The sequence below is a fragment of the Musca autumnalis genome, unplaced genomic scaffold (assembly GCF_047663935.1).
Source record: "Musca autumnalis isolate F117 unplaced genomic scaffold, ASM4766393v1 scaffold_1, whole genome shotgun sequence".
Classification (NCBI taxonomy): Eukaryota; Metazoa; Arthropoda; class Insecta; order Diptera; family Muscidae; genus Musca; species Musca autumnalis.
This window is the reverse complement of record NW_027411644.1, coordinates 174,648,037-174,671,477: the sequence shown is the minus strand read 5'-3', so window position 1 is coordinate 174,671,477 and position 23,441 is coordinate 174,648,037. Positions and strand designations below refer to the sequence as shown.

Sequence of the window (23,441 nt, the reverse complement as noted above, 5' to 3'; positions counted from 1 at the left end):
GTCTAGGTCCACGACTTCATATAGACCCCATAGAGCGGTACCTCCCGATTTTCTGTATTTTTTAGCTTGTGGTCTCAATATCCCACCAGAATGGGTAAAAATTTGGTTTTTAATCTTCGTTGCGGATACAAAACTTTCTACCTGAAATTTATCGGTATAGGCTTCATTGGGGTTACAAAACCTTCCACCTGAAAAAACTTTGTGAAGGTTCCCGTATTTATGTAGCCTCCATAGAACGGTACCTATACGGTACCGATTTATGGTATGTTGAAGATTGTGACCTCAATATCTAAACGAAATGGCTGAAATTTGGCATTAAGTCCACCTGAAGTTTATTGGTGTAGATCCACGTTTTCATATGGCCCCTATAGAACGGCACTTCCCGAGTTTTTGTATTTTGGAGGTGGTGACCTCCTTATCCCACCGAAATGGCTGGAATTTGGTATTTAGTGTTCGTTGGGGATATAAAACTTTCCACGTCTTTATATAGCCCCCATAGAACACTACCTCCCGATTATGGGTATTTTGAAGGTTGTGGTCCACGTACTTATTTAGTCCCTATTGAACGGTACCTCCCGATTTTCGGTGTTTTCAAGGTCGTGGCCCTAACCCAAATGAAATGGCTGATATTTGGCAATTAGTCTTCGTTGAGGGTATAAAACTTCCATCTGAAATTTGTTGGTATAGGTCCACGGTTTCATTTAGTCCTCATAGAACGGCACCTCCCGATTTTCGGTATTTTGTAGATTGTGGTCTCATTGTCCCACCGACATACGAATATTTGGTATTTAGTCTTCATTGTTCAACGTTTTCATATAGCTCCTGTACAACGGTACCTCTCGGTTTTTGAAGGTTGTGGCCTTAATATCTTACATAAAAATGTCCACCAGAAATAGTTTGAGCCACATTATTCAACCGAAATGACTGAAAAAACTTGTTCGGTATATGTCGAGGTTTTAGTACAATCGCCATCGATCGATATTACTGATTTGCTGTATTTGGAAATTTTTAGCCACATCGTTCAGAAGGAATAACTGAAACTTCGTATTTAGTCTTCACTAGGGGTACAAACTATTATAATAGGTACAAAACAGGTTCACGTTTTGGTACGGCCCCAATGTAAGGGTATCACCCGATTTAGGAGTTTTTGGAGATGTTTCTAACGAATTACTTGATAATTGGAATTTTGAGTTCCGAGAGAATAGAAAACCTACTCGCAAAAATATCCATGTATATCCGGGTGTTAGCCTAACCTTTTTGAGGGTATAAAAAGTTCGGTCCCTGGTTTGAGACTTATACTCGTAGGACATTGTTTACATGTAATACGATCTGGTACCCCCATGGACCATATGGTAACCCTCTTAATAGGGATATTATATACCTAATATCCGTCTATCCGACTGTGGAAATCACTCTAGCGTCCGAACGTACATTGAAAACGGGCTATGTATGTCCACGTTTTCGTATAGCCCCCATACAAAGCGACGCGTCGTCGTTTTAAGAAATTTTTAAGATATTTGTCCAATTTAACCACCGAATTGGTTGTAATTTGGTATTTTGTGTATCCAGAGGCTAAAAAACATTTCTAGCAAAGTTTGTTTATACAGGTCCACGTTTGGGTATAGCCCCCATATAACGCCCCATAAGTAATACGCGTCACTTTAAGATATTTTGATTGTATTAGTCTCATTTGACCACAGAATCGGTTGTAACTTTCTATTTTGTGTTTCCAGAGGCTAAGAAACATTCTACCATAAAATATTTATATAGGTCCACGTTTTTAGATAGCCCCCATTGGACGATATCACCCGATTTTCGGTATTTTGAAGGTTTTAGCCACATTATCACACCGAAATTGCTGAAATTTGGTATTTAGTCTTTATTTGGGGTATTAGACGTTCCATATGAAATTCGTCGGTATAGGTCCACGTTTCGATATAGCCCCCATAGAACTTAACTCCTGATTTTCGGTGTTTTGAAGGTTGTGGCCTCAATATTCCTCAGAAATAGCTGATATTTGGTATTAAGTTTTCGTTGGGGGTATAAAAATTTCCCCCAGAAATTTTTATGTAGAGATCCATGCCTTCATATAGCCCCATAGAACGGTTCCTCCCGATTTTCGGGATTTTGAAGGTTGTGGACGTTAATCCACCGACATTGATATTTAGTCTTCATTTAGGGTATTAAACGTTCCATATGAAATTCGTCGGTATTGGTCCACGTTTCGATATTCGTCGGTATAAGTCCACGTTTCGATATAGCCCACATAGAACTCACCTTCCGATTTTCGGTGTTTTGAAGGTTGTGGCCTCAATATTCCACAGAAATGGCTGATATTTGGTATTTAGTCTCCGTTGGGGGTATAAAACTTTCCCCCAGAAACTTGTCGGTACAGGTCCACGCCTTAGTATAGCCCCCCATAGAACGGTAATTTCCTATTTTCGGTATTTTGAAGGTTGTGTCCTCAATATTAAACCGAAATGGCTGAATTTTGGTATTTGGTCTTCAATTGGGGTATTAAACGCATATTAAATGTGTCGGTATAGGTCCACGTCTTCATATAGCAGCTATAGAACGGTACCTTCCGATTTTCTGTATTTTGAAGGTTGTGAACTCAATATCCCACCAAAATGACTGAAATTTGGTAGTTAATCTCGTTGGGGGTATACAATATTCCAGATGAAATTTGTCGGTATAGGTCCACGCCCTCATATAGCCCCCATAGGACGATATCTCCCGATTTTCGGTATTTTTTGAAGATTTTAGCTATATTAAAAAAAACATTGTTCCACAACATCCCATACGGGACAAGGGAGACTTCTCTCATATCAATGAGTGCACCCCGATTCATATTTAGCTCAATGATATGGGACCTACTGTTTATCGCCGAATCCGAACGTCGTGTCTTAAGACACCAATTTTGGAGAAGTTTTTCAAGGCTGAAATATTCAGGAAATGTCGCCATCATTACTGAGGGGTATTTTGCCACCGTTGAAAAATGTTTGATGTTGCCTGGCCGGGGAATCGAACCCCCCACCTTCTGCGTGCAAGGCGGGCGTGCATACCATTGCACCACGGTGGCACCCAAGCTATATTATCCTATTAAAATGGCTGAAATTTTATATGCAAAGCTTTCTCCTAGAAATTTATCGGTATCGATCTACGTTTTGATGTACACTCCATGAAACGGTACATCCCAATTTTTGGTATTTTAAATGGTTTAGCCTCATTATAACACTGAAATGGCTAAACTTTGGTACATAGTCTTCGTTGAGGCTATAAAACCTTCCACCTGAAATTGGTCGGTATAGGTCAACGTCTTCAATTAGCTCCCATAGAACGGTAAGAAAATTTCCCTCAGAAATTTGTCGGTATACGTCAACGTTTTAATATACCCACCATAGAACAGTATATCCCAATTATCGGTATATTGAAGGTTTTAGCCTCATTATAGAATTATCAGTATGACATCAATATCACATCGAAACGGATGAAATTTAATATTTAGTCTGCTTTGGTGGTACTTTCTACCTGAAAGGTCTCTCCCAATTTTCGGTATTTTGAAAGTTTTAGCCACATTATTCAACGGGAATTACTGAAATTTGGTTTTTAGTCTTCGCTGGAGTTACGAAGCTTTCCTGCAGAAATTTATCGGTACAGGTCAACGTTTTATACAGCATCCATAGAAAGGTGCTCCCGATGTTGTTAACTACCCAAATCCAAAATATGTTTAGGTCTATTCGGTATTGCCCAATTTTATGTATTTCGCTTAATTCGGTCCATGTTTTGGAAAGAACAAAAATGTCGCCCCATATGAGCTGTTTTGAAGGGAGTATTATCAGTTGAGATATATGTACTACTCCTGCAATAAAAGGAAGGGTTTAGTACTTTCATAACCAAAATTAAACTAATTGTTCCTATTCACTTCAATACAGTTCGTGGTGGAGGGTACAAAAAGTTCGGCCCGGCCGAACTTATCGCTTTTCTTACTTGTTTTATTTATGCATTTAATCTGGTGCTCGTTTTTTTAGTTTGTAAACAAATACTTATCAAACTGTATATATTTGCAAAATAAAATATTACATAAAAACGAAACAACTTAAATATTGAGACAAAAAAGTTCCAAATAGGGTCACTTTGACCTGTTTTTATACCCACTTATTAAACAAGAAACAATATATGACTATAAACAATATATGACCGTATTTTGTGTAAATTGATAAAATTTTTTTTTCCAGGATTTTAGGAATATTGGACACCGTGTAGTGTTACAAATGTTAATAAAAAAAATTAAAACACGTTCTTTCAAACATTATTGTGTATTCAAATATAAACATTTAATTAAATACTACATGTCATTGCAATTGTTAAATAACTATGGTATAATTGACATAACAATTATGATACAACAATAAAATTTCCTCTCAATTTTCCAAATACAATACGACCTTCGCGCAACATGTTGCCTTAATGGAAACAAAAATGTATCTCAACACTGAATGAAAATCCATTTATAAATAATCAAAAGGATGATTTAATTACAACAATAACTGCTGTCATGGCACTATCACCGAAACAAACACTCATACATGCACACAACAATACGATACAGAACCCCAATCAAAGCAAAAACAACAGCAAATGAACCATAACAAGCAAAACAGCAACCAACGACAGCCGAAGGAAAAAAGCTCAAAGTGAATTGAAACGAGAAAAACAATTTTCAATTACAATTTAATAGATGAAGAGATACAAAGTGAGACTGGCTTTTTGTTTCAGTTGCTGCTTTTGTCTCTGCCCTCAGAGGAGGCTATGGCAATCAACAAGAGCCAGTCATTCAGTGAGCCAGTCATCCAGCCAGCCAGCCAAGTAAAACAACTAACGATGGCAATGACCAACCAACAGTTAACAACGGGCAATCGAAGAGGCATAATCATGTTCGGAGGAACAGACTTTAAATACAAATACAAGACAAGAGCGATGTTTTTAAGCGTAAAATGTTAACTGAAAGCAAAACCTTTAATTCGGTAACATGGTCTTGCTAACTAGCTGGTTGGTTTACAACTGAAAACAAATGAATCAACAACAAATGCCACATTTTCCACATGTTCTTTTTGCTGTGTTCTTGTCGGCGACTGAGAGTGCTGCTTGCTGTAGCTGCTTCTGCTAGCGTCCTCTCTAACAGAGCTCATCGTATCCTCCACAAGAATCAAAAACCCCAATAATAACAACATTAACACACACTAGAGGTGGTTTCAATTGCAATTTTATTTGACTTATAAATTGTTTGTTATCTCTCCACTTCTCTCATCGCCCGCCCTCTTGCCATGACGAGTTTGTGATGAAAAAGAAACGAGAGTCGGAGATGATGGTTTTTGCAAATTCTCACAACCTTGAGGTGGGGGTAGATTTTGAGCACACAATAACATAACAAAATGGATACTAAGAGTTACTTAATGCCATATTGCCCCCCATACTCTCAAGAGAGAAATACCAAAACATGGAGTAAGTGAGAGAGAAAAATTGATGGCAGCAATGATAACAAACGAAATATTGTAACATTAACGAGAGCACAAGAACCATAATTGTAATTATAATAATATATAATTTTATTTATAATGGGGGCGCGCGCATTCTCTACACTCCGTCACACATACGCACGCACACATTTACTCACCCACGACCATATTATATTTCTGTGAACTTTTATTATTTTTTTAATGGAAATGTGCGAGTAAAGTCAACACAAATGCATTCAGAAAATCCCCCTATATGTGTATTTTAATATGAAACATTTAATGTCGTAGATTATATTAAAAAATGAACGACAGTCGTGTGCTGTATTATTATAACGCAACTGGGAAGTGGTCGCAACTACGGTTGTCATAATTCCAAGCAAAAGGTGCTAATGTTTTGATTCATAGGAATGTAAAACCTTACGAAATAGTATGGAAAAAATAGCAGAAAAATATATGTTAGAAATATGTTTGGATACAAACAAATATTTGTTTGGGACTGGTTGCAAACAAATATATGTTTGGATTCAAACATGATTTTTTGTGTCCAAACAAATATATGTTTGCAACATTTTGTAACATATCTCAATTTTATTTGTTTGGGTACCAACATATTTTTATACCCTCCACCATATGGAGGGTATAATTAAATTTGTCATTCCGTTTGTAACACATCGAAATATTCGTCGGAGACCCTATAAAGTATATATATTATTGATCAGCATAAAATTCTATGTCGATTTGACCATGTCCGTCTGTCCGTCCGTCTGTCTGTCTGCTGAAATCAAGATACAGCTGGCAATTTTAAAGATAGAGAGTCAAAATTTGGTACAGACGTTTTTATTATTACAGGATGGTTGGTATTGAAAATGGGATATATCGGTCCACGTTTTGATATAGTCTCATAGAACGGTACCTCTTGATTTTCTGTATTTTTAAGGATTTAGCTTCATTATCCTACCAAAATGGCTGAAATTTGGTACGTAGTCTTCCTTAAAGGTATAAAACTTTCCCCCAGAATTTTGTCGATATCGGTCCACACATTCATATAGAACCCATGGAACGGTACTTCCAGATTTTCGGTATTTTTAAGGTTTTAGCTTCATTATCCAACCACAATGGCTGAAATTTGGTACGTAGTCTTCCTTAAAGGTATAAAACTTTCCCCCAGAATTTGGTCGGTATCGGTCCACACCTTTATATAGCCCCCATAGAACGGTACCTCCCGATACAGTATTTTGAAGGTTTTAGCTTCATTAACCTACCAAAATGGCTGAAATTCGGTACGTAGTCTTCTTTAGGGGTATAAAACTTTCCCCCAGAATTTTGTCGGTATCAGTCCACACCTTCATATAGCCCCCATAGAACGGTACCTCCCGATTTTCGGTATTTTGAAGGTTTTAGCTTCATTATCCTACCAAAATGGCTGAAATTCGGTACGTAGTCTTCTTTAGGGGTATAAAAATTCCCCTAGAACTTTGTCGGTATCGGTCCATACCTTCATATAGCCCTCATATAACGGTACCTCCCGATTTTCGGTATTTTGAACGTTGTGGCCTCAATATTCCACCGAAATGGCTGAAATTTGGTAATTAGACTTTGTGGGGGGTACTCAAACTTCCCCCTTAAATTTGTCGGTATAGGTCCACGCCTTCATATAGCCCCCAATGGAAAGGTACCTCCCGATTTTTGGTATGTTGAAGGTTGTGTCTTCAATATTCCACCAAAATGGCTGAAATTTGGTATTTAGTCTTCAATGTGATATTAAACTGTTCGCCAGAAATATGTGTGTACAGGTCCACGCTTTCATATTGCCCCATTTCTGAATAAAATTCGTCGGTATAGGTCCACGTTTCGATATAGCCCCCATAGAACGGTACCTCCCGATTTTTGTAATACTGAAGATTGTGACGTCAATATCCAACCGAAATGGCTGAAATTCGTTATTTCGTCTTCCAAGAGTTATAAAATATTCCAGAAGAGTATTATCAGTATAGGTCCACGTCTTCCTATATCCCCATAGAAGCGTACTTATTGATTTTCGGTATTTTTTAAGTTTTAGCCACATTCTCTTACCGAAATATAGGAAATTTGGTATTTAGTCTTCTTTGACCCTAAAAACTTTCAGTCAGAAATTGGTCGGTATAGATCGACGTTTTGAAATAGCCCCCATAGAATGGTGCCTCACATTGTTTTACCAAAATTGCTGAAATTTAGTATTAAGTCTTCTTCATACACGAAAGGAAACTAATTATTTCATTTTACTTCAATACAACTTGTGGTGGAGGGTATAACAAGTTCGGCCCGGCCGAACTTAACGCCGTTCTTACTTGTTTATGTTAGAACATATTTTTTATGGGTGGAGAGAGGATTTTTGTCAAAGAGAGTAACAACATTGCTCTCGTGGCTGCGGAATGCTGTTTTATAATAAAGAGCTGTGTGTATGGTGTATGGAGACGCAGAAGCTTTGGTGGTGTGTATGCGCCCAAACACGTTTGTTTCGTGCTTTGTTGTTGTTAACCAACGTAGCAAGTGAAGAGGAAAAGAACAAAATGATAATAATTACGTTGTTCTTTGTTCTTCAGTTTTCTAAAGACAATCGTTGAGTAAACACAGTAAAGTGAGTGAATAAATCTGTGTTTTGTGTTTTCTTAAAGAAATTATGCTTTTTAGTAAATTAAATGCCCAATACATTTTATAATTGGAAATTTTATAATTGAATCAAAAAGGTGAATGGAAATATGTTACTCGGCAAGGAAGAAATCGCATTTAATATTGGTAATTACATCAATACATTTTTCATATACATACATACATATGTATATTTGAAATATGGATGTAACTATTTATTACATTATATAATCATTTAATTCCAGATGCCGATTTACCGCTGATGATTTCAACTTTGAGGAAAATGTGTTTTATTTCACAATTAAGGAGAAGCATTCAACGATGTTTCTATATACATATATTTTTTATACCCTCCACCATAGGATGGGGGTATATTAAGTTTGTCACTACGTTTGTAACTACTCGAAATAATCATTGTAGACCCCACAAAGTATATATATTCTTGATCAGCGTGCAATTCTACATCGATATAGCCGTGTCCGTCCGTCTGTCCGTCTGTGGAAATCACTCTAGCGTCCGAACGGATTGACGTAGGTTGATGAAACTTTGGGAAAATATATTATATGTACGTAGGACCTTTGGTATTGAAAGCGGGCTATGTAGGTCCACGCTTTCGTATAGCCCCCATACAAAATGACGCGTGACGCGTCGTCGTTTTAAGGAATTTTTAAGATATTTGTCCCATTTTACCACCGAATTGGTTGTAATTTGGTACTTTTGTCTCCAGAAGCCAAAAAACATTCCTACCAAAGTTGGGTTATATAGGTCCACGTTTTGGTATAGCCCCCATATAAGGCCCCTTATAAAGTACGCGTCATTTTAGTATATTTTGAATGTATTTGACCCATTTGACCACCGAATTGTTTGTAATTTGGTACTTTGTGTCTCCAGAGGCCAAAAAACATTCCTACCAAAGTTGGGTTATATAGGTCCACGTTTTGGTATAGCCCCCATATAAGGCCCCTTATAAAGTACGCGTCATTTTAATATATTTTGAATGTATCCGACCCATTTGACCAAAGAATCGCTTGTAACTTTGTATTTGTGTTTCCAGAGCCTGAGAAACATTTCTACCATAAAATTTTTATATAGGTCCACGTGTTGATATAACCCCCATAATACGATATCTCCCGATTTTCGATATTTTAAAGGTTTTAGCCTCATTATCACACCGAGATGGCTGAAATTTGGTATTTAGTCTTCTTTAGGCTTATAAAATTTTCCCCCAAAAATTTTTAGGTATAGGTCCACGCCATCATATAGCCCCCATAGAACGGTACCTTCCGGATTTCGGGTTTTTGAAGGTTGTGGTCACATTAATCCACCGAAATGGCTGAAATTTGTGGTGGAGGGTATAAAAAGTTCGCCCCGGCCGAACTTAACGCTTTTCTTACTTGTTTCTTTTTAAAAGCGTGACTTTTTATAAATTATTTCATTCCGTATTTCTCACTCCCTCGCCTAAGGTGTTACTTATGAGACACGCCAAGGAAAATAAAAGAAGCTCGTTGGTGCTTTACAGAAACAATTTCCATAGCTTTACGGTTCTTCTTTTATCGAGTGTGCAGGCACTCCTGACTGACTACTGAGTGACCTCAAAGCCGATTGTTTACATTTATTTAAAAATTTAACAAATTTGAACTAATGTAGGACATTTTCCTATATGGTGATAATATGACACGGTGGTGTAGTGGTAAGCATGCTCACTTTGCACTCTGAATGTCCGAGGTTCGATTCCCAAACCAGACAATCAGATCATATTTTTAAAATTGCATAATTAATGTAGGGGGAAATTTCTGAGTGTTTCAGCTAAGAAATATAAGTTCTCTAAAAGCGTACTTACTTAAAAAATAATAAAGAAATAAAATAAAATACTAACATAAAAATAATAATAAAAATATCAAAAATATTTTTCAATTCTAAGAACTACCGCGGGAATGACTTCCAGGAAATGGCGCCGCACAGAGTCACGACCGTGGCCAAAAATGGTCAAAACCAAGAACTTCGGAATACAAATTTATTGATGAGAATTGATAGTAAACATCTCAGTTTGAAAGAATTTGAATTGTGGTATTGATTTGTCAAGCAGTTTTGTTCATGTGAAGGTTAAACCCCGATAACTATTGGAAATATGCATTTTTGTCCTTTTTTACTAAAATTAATTAGTTATAGGTCTGTTCCAGAACTGCAAGAATCTACTATTTACTATTTCGAACAGAGCATTTATTATGCTCCAATATTTTCATATTTAAAGTAATGTATCGTTCTAAAATAAATTTTTACAGTTGCTTTGGATGTAATAAACGTGGATTTACTTTTGTTTAGAAGTAAATAGTGATCATATGGTGTTTACAGGTACCCAAGTCAGTAATACTTAGTACATCGATTTTGTGAACCAAATTTGAAAATTAGTAGAGTGGGAAAAATTGTATAAAAGTGTATATCGATATTATTTGCTGTTTGAGTTGTGAAAAGTGATACTTCAAATGTATAAAGGTGCCAGCTGCAGAGGTTCGCTGACGAACATGTCATTTCTTTTTTCAGTGACCACCTCATGAGGGAGTTTTTAAAGAAAAATTCTCATTTTTGAAGACGAGAGTTCGATGTATTCAATAAGCCCAAAAAATGTGAAGACTGAACAGCAAAATTCAGACATTTCGGGTGGATATTGAGGGCACAACCTTCAAAATACCGAAAATCGGTAGGTATGGTTCCATGCGGCTATATGAAGGCGAGGACCTACACTGATAGATTTCAGGTGGAGAGTTATATACCACCAATGAAGGCTAAATACCAATTTTCAGCCATTTCGGTGTGATAATGAGGCTAAAACCTTCAAAATACCGAAAATTGCGTCCTTCCGTCTTATACCCCCAACGAAGGCTAAGTACCTAATTTCAGCAATTTTGGTGTGACACTGAGGCTAAAATCTTCAAAATACCGAAAACCGTTATATAAAGGCTATATCAAAACGTGGACTTACACCCACAATTCTCTGTTGCAATGTTTCATACCCCTGCCGAAAACTAAACACAAAGGAGGTCACTTCAGGGTGACTTCCGCGACTATCGCCTGCGACTGTTTCCATCGCCTAGGCGGTAAGCTTAAGTCATTTCCGCGATAGTTTATGTTTGCAGGGTCAAAGTCTGTTATGTATTTCATTGGAATTTTGTACGTACCTACATATGTATGTGTCTGTTGTTGATTTTGTGCTTGGTATTTATATAAACCACCGCCATTTATAAATGTGTGTATATGTTAGAGATAGGCAGTGAGCGCTTACTGAGAGTAAGTGAGCATACATTTCAATGTGTTTTACATTGAAATTTACTCTCCCTTGTTCTCAGTAAGCGCCCACTGGTGCATGTGTTTTTTTTTTGTGGCTTTTGGGTTTGTTTCTTTTTGCACCTAAACATATAATTTGTTTGCACCCAAACATATAATTTGTTTGCACACAAACATATAATTTGTTTACAGGACCCAAACATATGTTATATTTGGGACTGATTGCAAACAAATATATGTTTGCTGCAAAATATGTTTGGGGCATATGTTAGAAAGGCCTTTTTTCCTCCGTGTACCAAAAATATCTGTGGTTTTCAAATAAAATTGTGTGTAATTCTTATCATGTAATTGTATTGTATGAGAGTTTTCATTCTCCCTACTCCGATAAAAAAATAAATTCACTTTTACTGTATATTTTTGGCACAACATATTAAACATACCGAACTTTTTATAACATTCACCACGAACTGTATTGAAGTCATTAGGAACAATTAGTTTTCCCTCATTTATGAAAGGACTAAGCTCTTCCTCTACGTTAAGGCTTATTCCTTGGAGGAGTAGAATATCTTAAACGATGAAATAAAATCAGTTTATATTGATAATATTCTGCGTACAGGTTTTCTACCCGTTGAGAGTCTAAAATACTAAGATATATCCACTTCAGAAGGAAAATTTAGCAAACACACTCTAAAAGATCTCATATGGGACGTCATATTTCCTTAACATGTACCATTATTAACAGTTTTCCAAATTGAGCTTTTGCACCCTCTGACAACGCACAATAGCAAATTACAGCAGTACCGGTTCGAAAATTTGTTTAAAAAAACGCAATATATAAAATTGGGCAATACTGGTTCATGGGGCTACACTATAACCTGGATATATATGGATAGTTTTTGCGAGTAAGTCTCCTAACTTCTGGGCACACAAAATTTCAGTCTTTATAAATAAAAATCAAATGTCGTTAGTTGGTAAAGGCATCAGTTGAGAACGGCTGGACCGATTTGGATAATTTTTTTTGAAATGTTCGCCATAACCCAACAAAGAAAATTTGACCACGCCCACTTTTTTCAGATTACAATTTTAGTCTTTTCTACAAAAACTGAACTGATTTTCCTGAAATTGTCATGAAATGTACAGGGATGGTCCCCGGTTTAACCATTTTTTCTTAACTTTTATAATTTGATCGCTTTTGGATAAAGACAGGGGACATGCACGATAATAAATCCTAAACAGCATCAATGGACGAGAAAATTCGACAAAGTCCGTATGAGAAAAGAAAGGTTACAGACAAAATCTGGAGATACATTTAAAATCCGCCTCGGTTTGACAATGTCAAGCATAAAGTCCATAAAAAGTTGTCATTAAAACTCATTACGACAGGCCAGCAACGCGGACCGGGATCTGCGAGTTCGGTACAAAAATGTGACTAAAATATTCAAAAAGATTAAATCTGGTGATCCGAAACGTGGACCTATACTGTCTGATTTTTGAATACCAAATGTTCGTCATTTCGGCTACATAAGATTGCTAAAACTTTCAAAATACCTAAAATCGGGAGTACCGATGTATGGGGGCTATATTACTCGTAGGACTTGGATTTTTACCGGAAAATTTCTGGTGGAAAGTTGAACCCACAACGAAGACTAACTGCCAAATTTCAGCCATTAAGGTTGAATATTGATGTCACAACCTTCAAAATACCGAAAATCGGGAGGTACCCTACTAGGGGGCTATATGAAGACCTGGGCCAATACTGATAATTTGGAATACTTTATACCTCTATGGATGACTAAATACTAAATTTCAGTCATTTTCCGTTAGATATTGAGGCTACAACTTTAAAAATACCGAAAATCAAAATACCGTTCTCTGGGGGGCTATATGAACACGGTGACACATACCGACAAATTTCAGGTGGAAAGTTTTATACCCTCAACCAAGACCAAATGCCACATTTCCACCATTTCGGTGGGATATCGTAGCCACAACCTTAAAATACGAAAATCGGGAGGTACCGTTCTATGGGGGCTATATGAAGACGTGGACCTATGCGGACAGATTTCAGTTGTAAGGTTGCATTTCCCTAACGAAGACTTAATACCAAATTTCAGCCATTTCGGTGGGATATCATAGCCACAACCTTACAATATCAAAAATTGGGTGGTAACCTTTCTAGGGGGTCTATATGAAGACGTAGACCAATAATGATAATTCTCTTTTGGAATACTTTATACCCCTATGGATGATTAAATACCAAATTTCAGTCATTTTCGGTGGGATATTGAGGCCACCGACAACCTTCAAAATACGGAAAATCGGGAGGTATAATTCTATGGGAGCTATATGAAAGAGTGGACCTGTACCGAAAAATTTCAGGTGGGAAGTTTTATACCCCTAACGAAAACAAAATACCAAATAACAGCCATTAACCTAAAACCTTGAAAATACCAAAAATGTGAGGTACCGTTCTATGGGGGCTGTATCAAAATGTGGACATATAGCAACAAATTTTCGAGTGAAAGTTGAATGCTTCCAACGTAGACTAAACACGAAATTTAAGCACAATCGGTGTGATAATGAGGTTGAAACCTTCAAGAAGCTTTTAAAGTTTTTATTTTTAAAAACTTTTGAAAATTTTTTGAAGTAACTGTAAGCAGATAATTAAGCGAAAACAAGGTATAGGGCCACACGACATAACCAAAATGATGTAACCGTTTGTTTCTCACTAATATTATCATCGTATTATAACATATATATCATTTTATATTATATATAACTTTATTTCATACATCAAAAAAATTAAAAGAGGTTTGTGCGGCACCTTTTTTAAAATTTAAATGGAATAAAAGTTATTTTAGTCATTAATAGGCAAAAGGCGTTCATTCGTGCAACAGTTAATTATTTTTTGAAATTTTTTTTTCATTTCATAGAATTTTTTCAAAAAAAAAAAATCAAAGTGGTTTGTGCGGAACCTTTTTTATAATAACACAGAATGAATGTTATTTTAGGCATTAATAGGCAAAAGTTCATTCATTCTCACTACAGGAAATCATTTTTGAGAAAAAATTTCAAAAAGTATAACCCTAATACTCAACCAGGACTGGTTGCGTCAATAAAGAACCAGGTGACAGGTGATTGGGTTTAGCTGGGCAATTTAACAAATGCAGAGTGTCGTACGGTCTAAGTCCATATTGTGTCTACATATGTAGTTCGGATGTCAACTGATCAACTTTAGATCGTGAAGGAAATAGCTGTGGCTCTGATGAGTAAAGAGACTCCATAACGGTTCGCTCGCACGGTCTTTTCTGTTTCAGTCGTAGACTGAGATGTGTGGATATGGCATGTATTGATGTTGTGGAGCTGTGCATTTTCCGGTATCCATTATTATGTTGGCCATCTGGGAAGAGTAGTAACTCAAAAATCTTCGCTATTTGAGACAAGAGAGAGAGAGAGAGAGAGAGAGAGATCGACCTCTACGTCTCGACTCTTCTGACATCCTGGCCGCACTTTTCTTCGCCCTATCACTCTTAGGGTGCTCTATAAATTTCCGGTTATAATAATACGCGCACCTCTGTTACAATAACTTAGTTAAAAGTAACAGCCGTTTTTTCTTCCTTCTCCCCCGGTTCAGGAATGATTTAACCCTTGTCCACAATTTACTTAATCCTACACCAATTTCGATTGCCTCAGGTGGTTCAGACACTTTTTCCGCTTATGCTCTCCTATTAGCCTGTTGATATCCAGAGTAAGTTCCATAACGCTTGTGTCATCAGGATTTGTACGACGAAGCTCATCATTCTCATTTTCCTCTTCTGGGAAATTTGGTCCGATTACGAGTATTCGATCACCAGTTATAGAGCGAACGGCTGCATCTGTTCTGATGTTCCGTAAAATTATCTCTGCTATTTCAGTACCTAAGAGAATGGGCAACTCCTGAATCAGTGATTGGTAAATTCTCTACCTCGCCAGTCCCACATTTTCCTGTTATCCCCATACATTTGATGTATGGTTCACTAGAATCAAGCTCAAGCGAGACAGGTTTGTACTGGACAGACCGATGTATAAGGAAGGTATGGCATCCTTCTCCGCTTTTCGTACAACAGCATTTAGTTTTAGGAGCTGCATTTGTTGTTGGGGAGTGGTTCTTTTCTATCCCCACACGGACCGGAAAAAATAGACGAAAACAAACACATTATGGATCACGTAACGACCCCTGCTCAAAGATTCTTCCGAGTCCGATACATGTCAAATTTTGGGACTCGGCATATTTTTGGCTTCTGATTAAGTTGCAGTTGAAACATATGACATATGCAAAATTCATAAATCATGCATATGCAAAAAATAATATGGAAATATGCAAAATTTATGCATTTTACATATTTGTTATGCAACAAATATTTTAATAATAGGTACAGAAATGTTTGTGTGTACAATTTTTCTGTTTAAAATTCTCTTCAGACAAGTCAATAAAATAGAGAAATGTATAACTACAGCCACAACAGAGCTTACGGACATGCGTGCGTGCTTCAAAAACTTCCGAAAGAAATATCAACCACTGCTGATTATTGTGAATGATGAATGAATTTTGATCAGCCTTTTGTAGTTAAATTTCCAAGCAGAAGAGAATGGCGTAATGGATCACCATTGACGGTTCATGACACTAAAGTATACACGGACGGCTCCAAGACGAAATGTGGAGTCGGATCCGGTGTGTTCTCGGAAGAAGCAAACTTATATATGTACATCTACAAAGCTACCTGAGTACTGCAGCGTCTTTCAAGCGGAGATACTGGCAATAAAGGAGGCCTGTACTGAACTATTACAACATCACACAGCAAACTCAATAGGAATCTTTTTCGACTGTCAAGCGGCGCTCCTTGCACTAAAATCTAACTCTGTCACATCAAAGCTAGTGAAAGATTATAAAGAAGAACTTGCTAAAATAGGGCGTCTGTCAAGAGTAGTTCTCACTTGGAACCCGGGCCATAAGGGACTTGTTGGGAACGAAAAAGCAGACGAGGTAGCTAGAGCAGGATCCGCCTCTAACGAACTAACAAAGGTGTCAGTCGCAATACCAATGGGAGTAGTTAAAGGGGGTATCTTCAAACACTATATATCACTGGCTGAAAGTAGATAGGACAAAACGGTAACATGTCAGATATCAAAATCGACGTGGCCTCATTAAAACGCCAAAGGCAATAAGTGCCTGATTAAACAAACTCGACGGAACCTACAAGACTTATTGCAGTGTTAACCGGTCACTGGGCAATTGGTAACCATGCAAACCGCATAAATCTACCACACAATGACCACTGACGTAGCTGCGGGAATGAAGAATAGGAGGAAACTGTTGAGCACCTCCTCTGTTCCTGCCCTGCACAAATGCAACGACGATTTAAAGCTTTTGGACAACCGTTCCTTCATGATATCACATAGAAAACAGAAGTAGGTCTGGGAGATCTTCTGCGATTCCTAAATTCATCAGGCTGGTTTTAATTGCCAACACGAAACAACGACATAGCAATCTCTGAACGAGTGGTGTGGTTTTCAAAACGGCATCTCTTACATACTAATTGAGGCTATAAAGTATAGCCACCACGTAAACCAACCAACCAACAGCCACAACCTTCAAAATACCGAAAATCGGGAGGTTTCGTTCTATGGGGGCTATATGAAGGACTGAACCTAACCCGACAAATTTTAGGTGGAAAGCTTTTTACCCCCCAAGGAAGCCTTAATACCAAATTACGGCAATTTTGGCGGGATATTGAGGCAGGTCACAGCCTTCAAAATACCGGAAATCCGGAGGTACCGTTCTATGGGGGCTATATGAAGACGTGGACCTATACCGACAAATTTCAGGTGGAAAGTTTTATACCCCAAGGAAGACTTAATACCAAATTTCAGCCATTTCGGAGGGATATTGAGGCCACAAACTCCAAAATACAAGAAATCCGGAGGTACCGTTCTATGGGGGCTATATGAAGACGTGGACCTATACCGACAAATTTCTGGTGGAAAGTTTATATCGGTTTTATACAACGAAGACTAAACCGAACTACGTATATGTACTTTGACTCTTGAGGTTCGCAGTGGTCACAAAACTTCTCCAACGAAAAATTGTCATCATGTGTCCATGTTTTGGTATAGACCCCATAAATAGTACCTCCCGATTGTAGATATTTTGAGGATTTTTGCTACAATCTTTTTGCCGAAATATCTGTTATTTTGCACTTGAGTTTTCAGGTGGTGACAAAACTCTTCCTTAAAAAATTTGTAACATAGGTGAATGTTTTGCAAAATCCCCATAGAACGTTACTTCCCGTTTTTCGGTATATTGAGGATTACAATGCTAGTTGTAATTTACTTTTTCAGATTCCTAGTCGTCACAAAACTTCTCCAACAAAAATTATCAACATGAGTCCATGTTTTGGTAAAGCCCCATATAACGGTATTTTCCGATTTTCGGTATTTTGAGGATTCGATTCTCCATTCTCCACCCGGATAAGCCCATATTAAACTAATACAGGAAAGTTCTTACTTAAATCCTTAATAATATTTTGCCACGATACTGTTGTTGATACAGAAATATGGGGAGGGCATTTAATGTGTTTTATTATTGTTGTTATTATTGCTATGAAATGTAAATGTGCACAAGAGTGTATAATTGTATGAGGATTTTTAAAGTGGATATGAATGTGAACGCCAGTGTCTGTGCGTTTGTGTGTGTCTGTGAATGCAAGCAAGTAGCAAAAAACCATATACAAAATTGTATGAAGGAGCTAAGCGAAGCAACATCAACAAACGTTTTCGTTTAAGCAATAAAATGTTGATAATGATGACAATAAACATCGTCATTATTATCATTGGCATGTTGAATGATGATGACGACGACAGTGAACGCTGACTTTGCAGTCGACGTCCTGAAAAATGTCTTCTTTAACACACCCTCCAAACAAAAAAACATCAATGACTCTTTGTGTGAACGTCACACAACATTCGTTTGGTGTCTGCTGTCTTCTGATTTGTTGTGGGTTGGGGGGAGCTACTACATCATGGCCCCAGAAGAGTTCTTTATTATGTTCTACTGGTGTACTGTGCTTTACGATGTCGTTGTTACTTGGCGTTCGTTGTGTGCCAGTGTCGCTTCTGTCGCCACATTCTGCTGCTAACGACAGCCTGTGTGTGTTGTTGCTGCTGCTGTCGCTGTTGTTTCGACTTAAGTTGGGCAAAATGTATCTAGATACATAATTGCCACATTCAGTCGTCGTTAAATAGTTGTACGGCGCAGTTCAAGCAGCTCTTTTTGAACTTCACAAATCATAATAAAATTTATTTTATAATTGAAACACGGAACAAAGTGAAGCAGCGAGTAAATCGAAGCAACAAAACACATGGTGTTTCATTTCGAAAAGAAGAAGAAGCAAAAATAACAATAACAAATACAAGAGAGTTGGAAGTATGAGTCGTGTGTGTACCGGGGAGAGTGTTTAATATTGTAAGTGGGGTCGGTCGTCCCCCCGTCTAGCATGGTGTTGTCGGTTAGTGTATGTGTTGTACTTATACAAATGTTGTTGTGTGTGCCTCCAGCTTGCTTGGCTGTTGTTAATGGCATGGAGTAATGGAAGAGTCATTTAGTAAAGTCTGCCCATTGAACACACACAGTTCATTAGTTTGTTAAACGTTTATCGTTTTGTTGTTGTTGACTTCTTACGGATCAAATTAGCAAAAAAGTAAGGTTGATTTGAAAACAATCAACTCTCGGTTCGCAGCCACGTCGCAGTCAAAGTTGTTATTATCGGCATCGCGCCTAATCTTTAGCCTTTACGTTTGAGTGCCGTTTTCAGTTTCCCAGTGATTCGTGTGCGAATAATGTTTGGCGATTTTTGTTTAGCATCGCCTTATCAGCAACATCCAGCCAGACAAACCATCATCAACATCAACAACAGCAGCAGCAACAAGGAATAATGAATGTAAAATGTTTGTGACCCAACCAACCAACCGACGACGAATGGCAAACTAAACCAATAAACAAGCATTCAGCCAGCAGTGTTTCATTTATTGTTCGTCATTATCATCGACATTGTAATTTGCGGGCTTTTAGTGTTTGTTTTGTCTGCTGAAGAGCTTGTTGGGTGATCAAAGGAAATTTTATACAGAAATACAAAAAATAAAGAGAAATAATTGCCATTTTGAGTTAAACGTTTTAACAACATAATACGCATTGTATTGCCGCCGCCGTCATCGTCGTCATAGTCGTTGTCATACTCATCATCGTCGTCGTTATTATCGTTGTGATGGTCGTTAATTTGTGATTGTTGTATTCGTTTTGTACGCGCGTTCAATGATGTGCTAACGACGGTAGTTATTCATTCACTCATTCACCTATAAACGGGGAAACGTTGACGCCGACGCGTAACAATGCCGACGGCATTTAATTAAGCAATTAATTAAAAGCACAAATAAATCAAAGAGATAAACATCAATTTTAAAATATGCCCACACACACGCACGCATACACATGTACGCCAGCTAATACAATGAGAATAAATTGAAATAAAAGAAAAATAAAATAAAAAACAAAACAAAGTTGTAAATAAAATGTGAAAAACCGTTTTAATGTTAATGATAATAAAAACTAATTTGTGTAATGACAAAAATTACCTATATAAATAAAATGATTAAAAGATTACGAAATTAATAAAAAAATTTTCAATTAAAAATAATGAAATACAGCAATTAAGTGGAAACATTAAATGAAAAAGTTAAGAAAAAATTACAAAAAACCACTGTCAAAATGTGGTAAAAAAACAAAAAATATTATAAAATAGAAAAATAATGCTGATCCCAAGTAAAAATAATAAATATTGAAATATTAAAGACAAAACAATAATCCTATACTTGGTGAATTTTCAAAAAAAAAAAAAAAAAAAAAAAAAAATAACAAACAAAAATATAAAAAGAAACAAGGAGATAACAACAATGTTACTGGATTATTTTAATGGTAAACATATTAAAAGATTTATAACTTTTTAATTGTGAAAACAAATCGAGGTGTCCTATAAAAAATATTTTTTAAAAAATATTGTTATGCGAAGTTATAAAGCTTATATAAAATAGTGACACATTCTGTTTAGATCAAATCATTTAGAAAAATACACGTAATATAAATAAAAAAAAAAAACAAGTGAGCCAAGGCTATAGTCGGGTCGGGGCCAACTATGTGATACCCTACACCACTACCCCTGTGTATAAGCTTTTGACTGGTAAAATTCAAAATATTAAAATTGGGATAGGTTAGCGCCTTTGCTCTGAATGTCTTCATTAATACAGGTCAATTTTGTTGAATGGCAAGTGGGATGTACGCCAACCGTCAATAGGTTTATTTCTCTGTGAGATCCCCATCATCCCCAACATTTCGTGAGGATCCGATCAAAATACCGACCTATAGTGTGATTGCAGAAAAAATGCTATTGCGATATCTCTGTTATATACCAAAACATGGACCTATATTGACGATTATTTTTGAATAGACAAAATTGTAGCTAAAATTCTCAAAATACCGATCATTACAGCTAGTTCGGTTAAAAATTGCAGCTAAAATTCTCAAAATACCGAAAATCAGGAGATACCGTTATATGGGGGCTATACCAAAACATGGACCTATGTTGACGATGTTTCGTTGGAGAGGTTTTATGACCACTGAGAACTTCAAATGTCAAATTACAGCTATTTCGGTTAAAAACTGTAGCTAAATTTCTCAAAATACCGAAAATTGGGAGGTACCGTTATATGGGGGCTATATCAAACCATGAACCTATGTTGACGATGTTTGGTGGGGATGTTTCATGACCACTGAGAACCTCAAATGTCAAATTGTAGATAGTTCGGTTACAAATTGTGGCTAAAATTCTCAAAATACCAAAAATCGGGAGGTACCGTTATATGGGGCTATACCAAAACATGGACCTATGTTGACGATGTTTGGTGGAGATATTTCATGACCACTTAGAACCTAAAATGTCAAATTGCAGATAGTTCGTTTACAAATTGTGGCTAAAATTGTTTCATGACAACTGAGAACCTCAAATGGCAAATTACAGCTAATTCGGTTAAAAATTGTAGCTAAAATTCTCAAAATACCGAAAATAGGGAGGTACCGTTATATGGGGGCTTTACCAAAACGGGGACCTATGTTGACGATGTTTCGTGGAGATGTTTCATGACCACTGAGAACCTCAAATGTCAAATTGCAGATAGTTCGGTTGAAAATTGTGGCTAAAATGCTCAAAATACCGAAAATCGGGAGGTACGGTTATAAGGGGGCCATACCAAAACATGGACCTATGTTGACGATGTTTGGTGGAGATATTTCATGACCACTGAGAACCTCAAATGGCAAATTACAGCTAGTTCGGTTAAAAATGGTAGCTAAAATTCTCAAAATACCGAAAATAGGGAGGTACCGTTATATGGGGGCTATACCAAAACATGGGCCTATGTTGACGATGCTTGGTGGAGATATTTCATGACCACTGAGAACCTCAAATTTCAAATTGCAGATAGTTCGGTTACAAATTGTAACTAAAATGCTCAAAATACCGAAAATCGGGAGGTACGGTTATAAGGGGGCCATACCAAAACATGGACCTATGTTGACGATGTTTGGTGGAGATATTTCATGACCACTGAGAACCTCAAATGGCAAATTACAGCTAGTTCGGTTAAAAATTTTAGCTAAAATTCTTAAAATACCGAAAATCGGGAGTTAACCGATATATGGGGGCTATACCAAAACATGGACCTATGTTGACGATGTTTCGTGGAGATGTTTCATGACCACTGAGAACCTCAAATGTCAAAATTGCAGATAGTTCGGTTAAAAATTGTGGCTAAAATTCTCAAAATACCGAAAATCGGGAGGTACCGTTATATGGGGGCTATACCAAAACATGGACCTATGTTGACGATGTTTGGTCGAGATATTTCATGACCACTGTGAACCTCAAATAGCAAATTACAGTTAGTTCGGCTAAAAATTGTAGCTAAAATTCTCAAAATACCGAAAATCGGGAGGTACCGATATATGGGGGCTATACCAAAACATGGAGATATTTCATGACCACTGGGAACCTCAAATGTCAAATTGCAGATAGTTCGGTTAAAAATTGTGGCTAAAATTCTCAAAATACCGAAAATCGGGAGGTACCGTTATATGGGGACTATACCAAAACATGGACCTATGCCCATATCCTTTGGTATATAAGTTTGATGATCACTGGGAACCCTAAGTGCCAAATTATAGCTAATTCGGTCTGCAAATGTGGCGAAGAACGTCAAAATACCTCAAATCCGGAGGTACCGTTATATGGGGGCTATACCAAAAAGTGAACCGATACAGCCCATCTTCGAACTTGACCTGCCTATGGAAAAAAGACCATCGGGTGCAAAATTTCAGCACTCTAGCTCAATTATTGCGGACGCTAGAGTGATTACAACAGACGGACGGACGGACATGGCTAGATCGTCTTAGAATTTTATCCTGATCAAGAATATATATACTTTATAGGGTCGCAAATGATTAGTTCGATGTGTTACAAACAGAATGACAAACTTAATATACCCTCCATACTATAGTGGAGGGTATAAAAACAATTAAAAATAGCGGAATTTTAGTATGTAAAAAATAATAAAATTATTTTCAATAAGCAATTTGTGCGTTCAAAAATACAGAAAAATTACATGTCTCTTTTTCGATGTAATATATTTTCGATAGATATCTTACATACGGAAAACATAATATCGCTTACAACAGGAACACAACGAACAGCATCGGTATACATTTCCAAAGGATGTTTGAACAGACCCTAAACTGCACTTAGACATAAATGTTGAACTTTTGAGCGGGAGGTACCCTAAGGAGAGGACCGATATGGACCATTTTAGAAGTTAAACTAAAGTTGCTCTCCTCCAGCCACTACATATGGTGCCATAGGGGATTTTTACACC

General features: G+C 37.1%; 1 protein-coding gene across 12 annotated transcripts in view; it reads left to right on the top strand.

Moving 5' to 3' along the window:
* The first annotated feature begins 18,544 nt into the window (after window positions 1–18,544).
* NK7.1 (homeobox protein NK7.1) overlaps window positions 18,545–23,441 on the top strand; it is a 382,305-nt gene continuing 377,408 nt past the window's right edge. For 2 of the 12 annotated variants that reach the window (XM_073959045.1, XM_073959040.1), the window contains exon 1: window positions 18,700–19,793. The gene's annotated coding sequence lies outside the window, so the exon portion shown is untranslated. Of the gene's footprint in view, window positions 20,437–23,441 lie in introns of all 12 variants that reach the window. The other 10 variants (XM_073959048.1, XM_073959041.1, XM_073959039.1 and 7 more) reach the window with 10 other exon arrangements.